Source organism: Ovis canadensis, chromosome 25, assembly GCF_042477335.2.
Source record: "Ovis canadensis isolate MfBH-ARS-UI-01 breed Bighorn chromosome 25, ARS-UI_OviCan_v2, whole genome shotgun sequence".
Classification (NCBI taxonomy): Eukaryota; Metazoa; Chordata; class Mammalia; order Artiodactyla; family Bovidae; genus Ovis; species Ovis canadensis.
This window is the reverse complement of record NC_091269.1, coordinates 50,798,603-50,813,336: the sequence shown is the minus strand read 5'-3', so window position 1 is coordinate 50,813,336 and position 14,734 is coordinate 50,798,603. Positions and strand designations below refer to the sequence as shown.

General features: G+C 47.9%; 1 protein-coding gene across 8 annotated transcripts in view; it reads left to right on the top strand.

The window, feature by feature from the left end:
• KCNMA1 (potassium calcium-activated channel subfamily M alpha 1) overlaps window positions 1–14,734 on the top strand; it is a 764,306-nt gene that overhangs the window by 143,232 nt on the left and 606,340 nt on the right. The window lies entirely within an intron of this gene.

The following is a 14,734-nucleotide window of genomic DNA, read 5'->3' as shown; positions in this document are numbered from 1 at the left end:
TATATATGCACATGGGGGTATATGCTGATGGGAGCTGCTCTTCCAGAATGCTTGCCATATTTCTGAAGAAGTGTTTTAATGATAATGAAATTTCTTGGCTGGAGGATAGGTGTTTGAATCTCTTTCAGCAGGGGGACGTCCAGATGAAGAACAGAGTGGGTTTTAAGACGTCCCTGGTGGTCCAGTGGTTATGACTCTGTGCTTTCAATGAAGAGGGTGCCAGTTCAATCCTTGGTCAGGGAACTAAGATTCTGCAAGCCACACAGCACTGCCAAAAAAAAAAAAAAAAGTAACAGAGCGGTTTTCAGTGTAAATTGGCTTAGAACATCCCTCTGTTGATGTTTAACTGATGCAGATGGTACTTAAGTGTCTCCACGGATGGTGTGTACCCTATTTATGGTAACAAGTCTCGAGAGCAGTTCTGTGCAACACAGAGGTAGCTTCCTGCTGTCACACTTTGCACACTTGTGCCGTATCTCTTAATAGGATGAATGTGTTAGCTGATGAGTGATGAGAGGCAGTGTTTGATAGAGCAGCGTTCTCAAAGTGAGATTCCCAGACCAGCAGCATTGAGCATCACCTGGGAACTTGTTGGAAATGCAAGCTCTTAGGTTTCACCCCAGACTCCCTGAATCAGCAACTGGGGGTAGGGGTCCAGCACTCCTTGTTGCCGCTGATCATTCTGATGTGTGGGCAAAAGTGAGAACCACTGAGATACCCTGGCAGGAGCATGGGGTTGGAGTCCTGGCTCTGTCCCTGCTGCTTCTGTGAGTTTGGGCAAGTTACTAATGGTCTCCTCGCAGACCTGGTTTCTCCATCTGACTAACGAGGGTTTTAACAACTCTCTCCCAACTTTAGTATGAAGATGGAAATAGGGGATAATTGATGTAAAATGCAGAGTCGGACATGACTGACGCGACTTAGCAGCAGCAGCTTAGCACCATGCAGAGCAAATAGAAGTATTCGGTATCCAGCCTCAGGTATTGTTTTTCCCATTAATTGGATGCAGTGAGGGTGGTAGCAGCTTCTGTAAGGAGGAGGCCCAGAAACATCTGGTTCCCAAGTTGCTTCCCTCACTAGCTCTGATTCTTGGGCAAGTGGACCTCCTTCCTGATAAAACGTGCTTAACCACACCAGTCTAACAGGATCCAATGACTGAAGTGCTTTATAGTTTGCAAAATAATCCAATAAAAGAAATTTCTAGGGAGTTACTTACTGAGGTGACTCGTATTTTGTCCTCTGGGAAAATATATCCCCTTTCTAAAATAATAAATGAAAAAGTGAAAAATCTCACCATGGAGGACCTGCAGGCTGGGTCACAGAAGACTTTTTTGCCCCCAGGACCACTTTATTTTTTCTCCCTACCATTTCACTTCCCTCCCACCCTGATCCTATCCATCAAATCCTGTCTTCAACTTGCTTCCCCTGTGCTCTGATGCTGAGCCTCTATTAAAATGTCAACCACAAGCCATGAAACTTCTGCCTGGCTTCCTGGAGGAGGGGAGGGTGGTGGTGACTGTCCGGCATGTCCTTCTGCCATTACAGTAATTGCTTGGGTGACCATGCCAAGACATCAAATAAATTGCCTCCTCCCTGTAAGTGTCTCAGTGCTGTTTTTTTGCAACACGAATTGTCCCAGCGCAGAGATAAGCTTTGCTCATAATTTCACCAGATCCTTAAATGAGGGAAATGGGCAAACAGCTTTCCCTTGCCCACACACTCCCTCTTCTTTTTCCGTGATGGTGTCCAATGACAACACATCCATCTCCAGAGAGGCCTGGAGCCGGGCCAGCACGGGCTGCTAGAAGGTTCCTGTCCTCCCCGGAGAGCGCCGAGGGCCCTGAGAGGGTGTCTGCAGAGCAGAGATGGAGCAGGAGAGCTTGGGGAGGAGGCCTCTCCACCCCGGGAGTTACCATCCAGAGGCAGCAGCTCTTCTTGGGAGGAGAGGCATGTCAGTTTCCTCCCGCTTGCCTGCCTCAATGAGCCGCTTGTTGATGAGGTGAGGGCTGATGTCACAACCACGGCTCCTCATTAGGCTGCGGATGAATAAGGACAGCGGGAAAAATGAGTTGGCCTCAGCAGTGGCATTTCTCTCCCTTCCTGGCAAACTGTCGGGACGTCCTTCTCCCGTACGAGCGGAGGGGAGAAGGGTCAGAAAGGAGAGATTCCTGATATGCCGTTAGTGATACAGCCAATTAAAAAGAAATTAAAACAGAAATCTCTGCTGACTGCTGGAATGCAGGCGTCTCCTCTCCTGGCCCCTCTAAACCCTTGAGCAAGTTAATTGGATGGGTGTTGACCTGAGGGGACCGGCTGAAGGCTTAGATACCAGTTCTTTCCATGTGGTGGGCGGAGAGGAAGGAGTGTGTGTGTGTCCCTCACAGGGGCTCTGGGGGTGAGGTGGGGGCAGTTTGGGAATTGAAAGGAGATTTGAGCATTTTGGGGTAGAGAAGGCAAAATCTGCTGGAATTTCACCTTAATGAGAAGCAGAGGATTGGGAGACAGACCCTCTCTCGCCCTGGAGAAAACCGTTTGAGGATGTGAAGCACTGATACCTCCTAATTCTTCTTCTACTCTGTAGATTTGCAAGCCTCATGAGGGCTAGAAGGAGCATAATGAAGTCCTTTGTGACTGAGGAGTGTTGCTGGAAATGGGGGAAAAAGTCCAGAATGTTCCCCTGGCTCTGTCAGTCGGCAGCGAGATGGAGGGGATGACTGGCCTTTTGCCAGGCATACTTTTTTTTTCAGAAGCTTTCTCCGCTGTGTGGTTAGGTGACCTAGGAAAGAGGCAGGGGAAGGCTGCCTTCTCTTCCTGGAACCTAGACCTTTGGGGTCACCTGGGTCCCTCCCTGACCTTGCCGGGCCCTCAGCCTGCCTTCTCCATAACCTCTCTTTCCTTTTCTAGACTCTTTTTAAGAACTCAGAAAACAGCAGCTGTGTCTCTTTGGCCCAGGGATCCAGATGGAGCCTCTTATTGTGGTCAGGGCAGATGAGCGTGCATAGAACAGAGTCCTGCCCTGTCTGCTCTGGCCACTGCTTTGTCCCAAGGTCAGTAGTGGCCTCCCTGGGAATGCTTCCCGCCACACACTGAGCCATAAAAAATTCAACTGCAGGGTTATCAAATATTTAACTGCCTGATGAATGAATGCTTGCAGATTCTTATGAATTCTTTGCTTTGATTAAATAAAATTGAAAGATGGGAATTGTCTTCTCAGCACTTTAGCAAAAGGCGAGTCAGGCCAGCTAGTTTCTGCCTGGGATCTATCCCCAGGAACAGCTGGCATCCTGGTGAACCCACCTGCTCCATGTGTCTTTACCAACTCTATACTCTAGAGTTTTGGACTTTGCCCATGTTGTATTCAAGAAGGGCAGCTCTGAAAGACCAGCAGTCCTTTCCAGGTGACAAAGCAATGTCCCAGCAGATCCTGATTCCAGTATCTTCAACCTTGGGTAGCCCTCAGTCTTCATTTTTCTTACCTGTAAAATGGGAATAATAATAATACCACCTTACTTAAAAAATGATTGTGTGATATATATATAAAATGTCTCATACCTGGCATCTGGTAGGTTCTAAGAAATTTTTACTATCATTATTATTTTATTTTTATAATTCCATGATTTAGTTGAGTATCTCCTGGGGTTTAGGAAAGCATGATTTTGGAGGCCTGCTTTGTAGGCTGTTGCCTGCAGTTCCTTGGAGTTAGCAGTTGATCAGTCCTTTAACAAGCCTACTTTTTGTCCATTCATTCATTCAAGGCTGTTGGGTCCATTCGTTAACAATTGGACACCTCCTAAGGAAAATATGCTTTCTTTGGGCAAATAACATGTATACACTATCCATGTATGTACATCTGTGTGTCTTAACATGTTCATCACGCAGGGAGAGTTAAAGGTTCCTAACAGTTGAGGCCACTAGAGGTGGAGTTATTAGGAAGGCTTTACCAAGAGGTAGGGTGAGGTGTGGGCCCAGCACTTAGGAGAAGCCTGCAGAAGTCCCAGTGGTTTCAGAAGAATTTAGAGAGGAGAGCCACAGCCCACTGTCTCCAAGTATGTAGCACCTTTGAGTTAGACTTAGGCTAAAGAGATGCAAATCAGATATAATCTTTTGCCCCAGGCCTGCATTTGTGGTCTGCCCTGCTCCTGGGGACATTAAGGAGCCATTTCCTTATTTGCACGGGGCATTCTAATAGTTTAGCAAAAGTAAACCCAGCCGGGTCGGAGTGCCTTTGGCTCAGCTGGAAGATCTGCTCTGCTAGAGTGTAATAGGGTGCCTGGCGAGTGGGATGGGATCAGACAGGAGCTTTACAACTGGGATTTGCCTGCTGGAGCCCTGGGTCACCGCAGCAGACCCTCATGTGGGTCCGAAACTGGAACCGGATCCTGTGGCCAGATGGGAGGCAGCAGGGCCAGCCCTTCCCTTTCACTGGCCTGTAGCCAGCCCAGGTCTGGTGGGAAGGAAGGGACACATCCTGATGTCTGAGTGCCCTGCGATCTCGTCGTCGATGCCGAGGGCAAAGGCCTACGTCACGCTTGATACCCATTGGCGTCCTAGTGGGTGAGGTCAGCGGGTCCTCAGGGAGGTGCATTGGACTTCTGTCTTGGTTGAAAGCCAACCTGCCCCATGGGTCCATTCTCCTTGTTCGCCTATTCAGCCAGCCAGTCAGTCAATGAGCAGATTATTTCCTGAGACTCGAGGTGCTGAATATTGAAAAAATCTGCAGGCTTGAGTTGGGAGAGGGCACAGGAATGACAGGCAGGGATATCCCCCGCCACCCGAGGAGCCCCCAGTCCAGTCAAGGGAAGCAAGAGAGACACACAGGAAAGGTTCAACAGCAGCTAGTACTGGCCTCAAAGACAAGATGCATGGGTAGAGATGTCCTAAGGCGGCACCTACTCAGTGCTGCCAATGTCCAGAGCAGGAGTGACCAGCTGGCCTTGGTGGATGGGGCTTGTGGGGGAGCCTGCCTCCTTGCCCAGCACCTGTGTCTCTGTTTCATTAGCTGCTTTATATGAGAAGAGAGAAATTCTGTGTCTTTCCAGATCCCAACAAGGGTGCATAGTGTCTGAGGACATTCTTTTCATTTCCTAGTCCCCTCTTGCTGTCTTTGGAGGTCCTACCGGCACAGTGCAAGTTATTTGCAGAGAATAGAAGCGTGCAAAGAGGCAGAAATAAAATCATCCATAATCACATCAGAAACATCTACTACTATTCACATTCTGCTTTATTTTCTCCTAACAATATTACCATTCATTTTTCTTTATAGTGCTGAGATCATAGAGTACGTGCAATTTAGTGTTCTGCTTTTATCTTTAACATCAGCATATTATCAGCATTTCCATGCGTTACGGAAACTCTATAAACATATTTTTAAATGACTTATATCCCATGATTTGGACAGTCACCCCTTTTCTTCATATTTCTCCTTTCATTTTTCCTTTTTTTTTTTTTGCTATAATCATAGAGTTAGACTGGATATCTTTCTACAGAATTATATGCATAAATTATATATATATATAACTTCATTTGTTCACTTATTTAAAAAACTTTGAGTTTGTATAATGTACAAGATGTGCTTTTCAGCCTTGAGAGAAGAGCTTTTAGACGCTTGGATCTGGGAATCTTATGAGAGGACTTGGGAGGAAACCATCTGAAGTACAAAAAGGCACATAGATGAACTACTGAAGAACAGGCGGTTTTGTGATACTGTTATCTGTAGCCGCTATCCCTGGCTTATGATAGGACCATGGCAGGTTCATTGTTCTGGGCCTCAGTTTCCACAGCTGTAGTCACTAGATGGGTTTGAAGCCACTTCCTGCCTCTAGTAGTCTGTGGTTGTTACTGGAAATGTAAGATCATCCAAGGGCCCCTCTTTCCTGGTACCTCCCTGAGGCTGTGTTTGGAGTGTTTCTGGTCCACAGATGATACTCATGGGCTTGGACAGAGCCTGTCCCCTTCCCCTTCTGGTGGGGATCACAGCGGTCATTAGCTCAGCCCTCTTTTTGTATAGCTGATTTGGGGCTTGACTGCAGCCCAGCTCTGTTTGCAGTTAGCACAGAAATGGTGAGCAGAGCAACCTAGGAAGGAAGACTCTTCACCAAATGATGACATATCAAGAGAGAGGTCGCCTTTAAAACTCGAGCAGAGTAGATCTTGGACGTATAGGATAATTCCTACCACATTAAGCCCATGATAAACTCAGAGATTGCATTGTCCTGAGAAACACTGAAGACAGAAATCTTCAAAGGCTTTAAAAAGATGCCACAGAATTAAATAGAGGCCTGTGTTGGAAAGATACCCTGGAGAAGGGAAAGGCTACCCACTCCATGTCCATCCATGGGGTTGCAAAGAGTTGGACATGACTGAGTGACTTTCACTTTCACTTTTCAATGAGTATTAAATTAAGGCTTTTCAAAGGGTATTAAATTAAGGGAAAGGCTACCCACTCCACTACAGTCCATGGAGAATTCCGTGGACTGTATAGTCCATGGGGTTGCAAAGAGTTGGATGTGACTGAGCAACTTTTACTTTCACTTTTCAAAGGGTATCTGGTATCTGCAGAATATTTTAGTTGGGTGGTTTTGTGTGGCCACATTCTCTAGACCCAGAAGATAGCACCCGAATTTATGAGATATTATTCTCAGTTTATAAACAGCATGATTGAGGCAAGCTTGCACATTTAAATAGGGGCTGAGAGACAGCTAATTTCCTAAGGATAACAGTTTCTCCCTGGGGTTATGCTTCTAGCTTTCCTGGGTCAGAGAACTTAATTTTAACAATTCACAGGGAAGAATCTGGTTCAGGGTTTTGACCTATACTCAGCTAACTCTTGAATGACTTGTGAATCCAGTTATAAAAACAAACAAGGAATGTGGTTGAGTGAGGTACCCCTGTCATAAATGACAAGGTGCCACCTCCTATCCCTTCCTGACAAAAGATACCCTTAACCTATCAGGATGCTCTTTAAAGCTAAGCCATGACACAGGCTCAGAGTCCTTCTTAACACAGTGCTCACAGCCAAACAAATGGAGTTCAGATATTTGCTCCTGGAGTAAAACCTTCTTGTTACTCCTGGGTATTGAGGCATTCTTTCTCCTATGGGCAACAAACACCAGGCAGGAAAAGAAATCAACATTGCAAAGGTTCCTTGGTGGGCACAGACGTGATAAACTGATAAACTGCCTTTCTCTGGGAATGTTGGTCCAAAGAACTGAGTGCCTTTTTGAGCAGGACCAGTGAAGATGAAAAAGCATAGGTATCTTTCTTGCTATCCTCTTTGCATTTCACGTTATGATAATGAGTTATGTTGTATGCACATCCCGAAGGGCTTATCCCTGCATTTTATCATGTGTTCTCCATAGCAACACCTGTTGGTTAATCGAGGTTGCGTTATCTCCATGGAGCAAGTGATAGGGGCTTAGGACGGATAAATGCACCGCGTGAGGCAAGTCACACAGCTAGGAACTCTCCCTAGAAACCAGGTGTCCCTGCCTCCAGGGGCCAATTATCTTGGTATGCCTTAAAAAAATTTTTTTTTAACCTATCAAGTGTGTGCTAATAGGAATTCCTCTAGGGCAAGCTCATGGTTTATTTCTGCATATTTGATTACTTTTCCACCTCAATCTCAAGTATTAGAACTAACACACAGGAAATGCTCAAGAAAATATTTATGGCCTGTAACTCAGCAGATGGGTCGTTCATTCATTCATTCATTCACGTATGTAAGAAGGAAGGAACTTTCTCTTTCCTCCCATGCTGGCCTGTCTGTGTCCCTTCTGGGGGTAAGGTATTTCTTGAGCTTTAATCACAAGAGCAATCTAGCTAGGAGGCAGCCCTGACATAGGCACCTGTGCAGCCAATGATGATATTTTCTGTCCCATGGAGGCTTTCTTCCCCACAAAGAGGCTGGTCATTATGTCTTTATTTGCAGCCATTGACAGCAGGACCTGCAAGCCTCTAACCAGCTCAAGACCTGGGGTTAGATCTGATTGGGTCCTGACTAGAGGGATCCTTGCAAGGAAAGACTTCCAGAACAGTGGCAGTGCCTCTGTTGCAAAGGGTGGAGGGCTAGGGGGACAAGGACCCCACACTTGGTGCTGGGGCAGGGCAGCAGGAGAGAGGCCAGTACCAGGGGGTGTGGGGGGGATGGGAGGTAGATTGGATCTTAGGGCTGGAGGGAGGGGTGGGGGGGCCCAATAGCTGGGCTCTCTGATCCCTCTCTGGACCATCTTTGTTTTCTGAGTTCTATTGCGTCCCTTTTGGGGATGGCCTTTTGACATGTGCTAATTATAAATTGTCCTTTGGTGCATTCCGAGAGTTCTAATAATTAGAATTTCTAATTCCAGTCCTCTGAGCGTCTCCCAGCAGCCTTATCCTGCAAGAGGGGCACTTGACACATTTGCAGTCCTCCTGAAAGTCACTGCAAGAGGCCAGCAGTGCAGCCTGGAGCAAGGATCCGGATCTGGGGCCTAGGCATGGCAACCTCTCCCCGGGATCCAATGCAAATGTCCCAGAAGCTCTTTTGTGGTTTGTTGGTTTCTAAAGAGGAACATTTTCAAGGCAAATGGATAGCGCAAAGTGTCTAGCTGGGGTCTGCAACCTCTGGGCCACAGACTAGTACCTCCTGGTGGCATTAGATTAGAAATAAAGTGCACAATACATGTAACGCGCTCAAATCATTTTGAAACCATCCTCTAGCCCTCGCCACCCACCCAACCCCTCCTTATCTTCCATGAAACTTCCATGGTGCCAAAAAGGTTGGAGACCACTAGTAAGGGATAGACCCCTGGGCTCTGACCCTAGCCTGGCCAGAGCCTGTGGGACTGTGGGCAGCGAAATTTTTGGACCTCAGTTTGCTTACCTGTAGACCGAGGGAATCAGAGCTGTGATTGCCCAGGACCTTACCAGTTCTGAGATCATTTGAATCCATGAATTGTAGAAATAGTTCTGAGCTGGAGCCCTCAGATCACATAGTAACTTTGGCTGAGTCAGCTATGTGATTTCATTTGCATGCAATCTGATACCAAGATATAAAGTAACTTTGTTCAAAGTCAAGATCAGAGCTTAAGCCATGTTTTTCTTTTTTTTCCCCACCCTCCCTCATTGTCTTGCTTAACCTCCCTAGCCTTGGTTTCTTTAACTGTAAAATGGAAATGGCAATACCCAGGTCGTAGTATTGGTAAACTCTGTGTAAAATGCAAGGGCTTCCCAGGTGCTCAGTGGTAAAGAATCTGCCTGCCAATGCAAAGACTCAGGAGACATGGATTCGATCCCTGCGTTGGGAACATCTCCTGGAGGAGGAAATGGCAACCCACTCCAGTATTCTTGCTTGGAAAATCCCATGGACAGAGGAGCCTGGTGGGCTATAGTCCATGGGATCGCAGAGTCAAACATGACTGAACGCGCACATGCACACACATGTAAAATGCGGAGGACTAGGCACGTGTGAGGTCCTGCCATGCAGTTGCTGCAGCCTTGCACTCACGGAAGAGGCACATCAGAGTGTCTTCACGTCTCATCCCTCACAGGGCTGGTCTCCTGGAGCATCTTTAGGCTCTTGCAGCAGTTTGGTGCCCAAGGTTGTCCTGGGGAGAGGATGGGAGCTCCAGGTCCTACTCTGACTGAAGACTTGGGCTGCCTTCCAGGGAGTCACCTGTGGGGACTCAGAGAGACTCGGGTGTTAGTCCTGAGATACCCCCAGGAGTGTGCCCTTCCTTCTTGTCCATTAGTAATGGGGAGTGTGCTTGGATGTTTTATCGGTATACTGCATGTACACTCTTGCTTACTTTATTTACAGGATGTGGGGATAGTACCCAAGGCTCTGCAGCTAGTAAACTGAGAAACAGGTCAGGGGCCGGTCAGAAACAGAAGCTTCCAGCTGCAGGAGGCAACCCAACAGCCCCGTTGCATCACCTCCGACCTCCGCTGCTTCTCCTGCTGTTGTCCTGTGTTGCCTGCCGGGCCTCTCCCCCTGGAGCTTGTGCCCCAAAGCTGCCCTTGCTAGCTGGTATCCTCAAGCCTTAAAGTTGAAAGGAGAGAACGTTCATGCTGGAGGGATGCTTCAGTGTTGCTTGGCTCGGCTGTTTCAGCTAACTGATGCTGGAATGAGGGCTAAGGTAAATGACCGAGTGGCTCCATGACCACATGTTGTTGTTGAGTCACTAAGTTGTGTCTGACTGTTTGCATCCCCATGGACTGGAGCCCACCAGGCTCCTCTTTCCATGGGATTTCCCGGGCAAGAATGCCAGAGTGGGTTGCCAATTCCTTCTCTAGGGAATCTTGCTGACACAGGGATCGATCCTGCATTGGCAGACAGATTCTTTACCACTGAGTTACCCGGGAAGCCCCCACAACCACACAGCTTGTTGAAAGAGCCTGGAATGATCAGCTCTCCTGATCAGGGACCTAGTGCCCTTTCCCTTACACCCTATTGCCCTTCTTTCCTTGACATTCCAGCAGGGGTCATACACTGCTGAAAGTGAGGTACAAGACTTTTGGTTGGGTGATCTTTGAGGGAAGGGAAAACAAAGAATTTGAAGTCTCCAAACAGGGCGCACAGCACACGTCCTGTATTAGTCAACTCAAGGTGCAGTAGCAAACACCCCAGACTGGGTGGCTAGAGAACAGACATTTATTTTCTCGAAGTCCTGGGGGGGCAGAAATCTGAGATCAAGGTGCTGGCAGCGTTGATTTCTTTTGAGGCCTCTCTCCTTGTCTTGTGAGTGACCATCTTCTTCCTGTCTTCACGGGGTCTTCCCTCTGTGTGTCTGTATCCTCATCTCCTCTCCTTGTAAGGATGCCAATCAGATTGGCTCAGGACTCACCCTGGTGACCTTGTTTTAACCACTTACCTCTTCAAAAACTGAGTCTCCAAATACTGTCATATTTTGAGGTACTAGGGGGTTAGAACTTCAGCATAGGTATTTGAGGGGAAAATTCAGGCCCTAACACTTCTCATATTGGTGTGTCTGATTTTACACCTTTTATCCATTTGTATTCAGCCCTATCTTTATGGGGGTCTTGGTGAATGATGAGCAGAGATCCCAAAATGGAATGAGTGTCCCAGGGGTGTTGGAGAGGGGAAAGCAGAGGGGCCTACCCGTGACCATCCTGACCTTTACCCCATAGTGCCTGCTCAGTGGACCTGCTTAGTGAGGACGGGAGGACCCAGTCTGCTCAGAATGCATGCGTTCGGGGCTGACAAGGGAGCTGGTAGTCCTTCTAGGGAGCGTAGCTGATTAATATAATCAGATTAACTGGCTCTAGAACAGACATATTTATAGCCATGGTGACACATTATTAAGGATCTAATTTGGATCAGGACTCTGGGAATCTTATTTTTAGGTCCAGAGGAGAGCCCTGCAGTCAGGTGACCAGGAGGTCTCCCGGGAGCTTTGTGTTTATTCTGCCCAGTTGGAAACTCTCAGGGTTGGAAGAAATTCACAAGGTCACATCAACCCACCCTTCCACCTGATGCCTGTATCACTGCATGTGTCCCCATTGAGGGACCATGCAACCTCCTCTAAATGCCACCCATATTCTATCCCAGAGGCCCATCTTGTCCTAGGAAAGTGGGAAGGAACTGCCTTCTACATCTTCTGTGCAGCTGGTCTGGGTCCACACAGCTGGAGAGAACACATCCCCCCATTTGACTGCTCTTCAGAGTCCCTGGAGTCAGGGCTAAAGATCTGCTGGCTGTCACTGCTCCAGACCGAGGCCCCACCTCACCTTTAGCAGCCCCTCTCAGAATACAGCTCCCCCTCGGCTTTTTGAAAAATGTAAATAAATGTTCAGTCCTGAGCTCTAGGACCTTCCCGAATGCCTGCCTCATGGTACTGCTCCAGTTCTGGGTCCAGATGAAACTTGGCCAATTGTAGTCACCTGGCCTTTGTTGAGGTATTCTGGGGGAAACAGACTTTTTCTAAAGAGAAATCACTCCACAGGCACCTGTGCTCTTGGTTTGGTGAGGAGAAAGATGGAGGCTGAGTATTGATAGTGGGCGTCTGACCCAGGTGAGGGGCAGCACCGTGCCCCTGGGTCAGGCCATAGCACAGAAGGAGTTGGCCAGAGCACCCTGACGTGTGATCCTCCTGGGAAATGAGCACCTGGGCAGCTCTGCTTTGCATGCTCCACTCTGCCCACCCCAAGAGTGATGGAGTCCCTTCAGCCACACTTGTAGGTGACCCTAATGGTAGGATCCTGGGGTGCGTCTTATGCAAGGCTGTGTCCCCTGGCTCACAGTGTCACACACTAGATTATGTACACTTGAGACCCAGCTCTGCTGCTGACCAACCCTTCCTGAGACCTTGAGTGAGCGTCCTCACTTCACTGATCTGCAGCTTCTCCCTACTTCCTTTGTAGTTTTAAGGTTGAAACACTATGATGCTGGTCAATACTCACATACAAGCTTCAAAGTTCCCCACAAATGTCACTGGTGAAAGATTGCGAAGCTGCCTTGGTGTGCGCAGATATTTATATTTTAGTGCCTAGCAACAACAATGAAGCAAAAAGAAATAAATTAGTTTTCAAGTGTGGGAAAATCAGACTTCAGAGGATATTTTGTAAAAGCTTCATACATAATAGGAGTGGGCTGATTGTCCCAAGCCCACTTTTTCTCTGTTTCTTTTTAAAGCTCTGCTTTCTGTTAAAGGCAAGAAAACTGTGTATGTGGGTGTGAGTCCAAGTTTCGGGACAAACAAATGGCTGGAAATTGCACTTCTCAGGGAAATGGCTTTTGGTGGCTCTTCTAGAGAAACTCCTGTCATTTGAAATGAGATGAGAGTTTCCCAAGTTAGATGCCAGCTAGATGGCAGATCCCATGGACAGGCTTTTAAAAAGGATTAAATGACTCGTTCTGTGTGGTCAGGATTCTAGTCAAGTGGCTTCTTTCTACTCTTCTGCTTGGCTTGCAGCTAAAAATAAGATTCAGAAATTGGGTTTTTCTCTTCTGTCCTCACCATAGAGGCACCCTTGTGAGCATGGGCATTGTTCCCGAGGAGGGTCAGGCCTAGAGGCCTCAGGTGGTGGCCGAGCCTCTCAGCAGCTCTGGGCACTCAGGATAAGGTGGGTGGCCTTTGGTTTACATTTCTGGGTGAAGCTCTTCTCTCTCTCTGTCTTTTTTCTAAAGAGAAGTTTTATTCTGTTTTTGGCTCTGCTGGTTCTTCGTGGCTGCATGGGCTTTCTCTAGCCACAGAGGGCAGGGCTACTCTTCTCTGCCTTCTGTGTGCTTCTCACTGTGATAGCTTCTCTCGTTGTGGAGCATGGGCTCCAGAGCTCGCAGGCTCAGTAGCTGTGGTGCAGTGGCTCTGTTGCTCTGCAGAATATAGGGTCTTCCTGGAGCAGGGATCGAACCTGTGTCCTCTGCATCGGCCGGCAGACTCTGGTCTGCTGTCCCACCAGGGAAGTCTGAAACTCTTCTCTTGACCCTCCTGGGGACTCCCTCTGGGTGCTTCCCCACAATCCCCGGTCCTCTCTTTGCAGCACTGAGTGCAGGGCTTTGTTAACGTGGTTCTGCGGCATCCCCTCCTTGCTTTGCTCAGTCAGGTTCATTTTCATTGCTGGACCATCAGCTCCATGAGCTTGGGGACTGGGTCCATCTGAGTCATTGTAGTGTAGTCCATAATCATATGTGGGGTAAGTGAGCATATGTCTGTTGCTGATGTCCTCCCCAGAGCAAGCACAAGGAAGAGAACTGCACCTGCTTCTCTTTCCTGGCTCCCTCCAAACCGCTGGTGACAAGTGAAGAAACTGGCCCCTGGGGTTTCTGCCAAATCCCGCATCCCTCTGGCAGAGGCACCAGAGGCACCTGCCCTCTGTACCCTCATTCCCCGTGACTGATGGGATTAAGAGATCCTTGGCAGCATCACTAGGTGTTCATCTGCTATTAGCTGATTAAAATGGGGGGGCGGGGGGTGGGGGAGTGCAGAAATCTGCGTCCCCGGACAGCGTGTTCTTGATGCAATTGAAGAAAGACGAAAGAACTCTGAGACTTGCTGGCTTGCGTGGCCCTATTTTTGGCGTCAGACCCATTGTGAATTGCTATCTTTCTCCCCAACCATCAGCTGGAAAACCCATTAACAAATTAAAATTTCCTTCAGAGGCAGACCGGCTTTAGTTTCTGGGTTTCTAAATGACCTTAATTTTTATCACTGATGCCGTGTAGGTTTGGAAGCTTCCATTGTCACCAAATCTCTTGCTACTCGCTGAGACAGCGCAGTGCTGGGGTTTTACAGTTGGGCCAAGCTTCCGGGTTCCCGGGTGGTTCCCTGGAAGCCTTATTGGTTTCTGAGGGTCTTTGTGCCCCTTCTTTTTTTTCTTTTTCTAAATTAGTTTTTATTGGAGTATGTGGTGGTGGCTCAGTAGTGTCCAACTCTTTGTGATTCCATGGGCTGTAGCCTGTCAGGCTCCTCTGTCCATAGGATTCTCCACACAAGAGTACTGGACTCAGTTGCCATTTTCTTCTCCAGGGGATCTTCCCAAGTCAGGGATTGAACCGGGGTCTCCTGCATTGCAGACGCTCTCCTTACTGACTAAGCTGCTAGGGAAGCCCTTACTGAAGTATAGTAGCTTCACAGTGCTATATTTGTTTCCATTGTACACCAAAGTGAATTAGCCATACATGTACGTATATCCTCTCCCTTTTGGATTTCCTTCTCATTTAAGTCACCGCAGTGCATTAAGTAGAGTTCCCTGGGCTGTACAGTCAGTTCCTATTAGTTATCTATTTAGTATCGGTAAT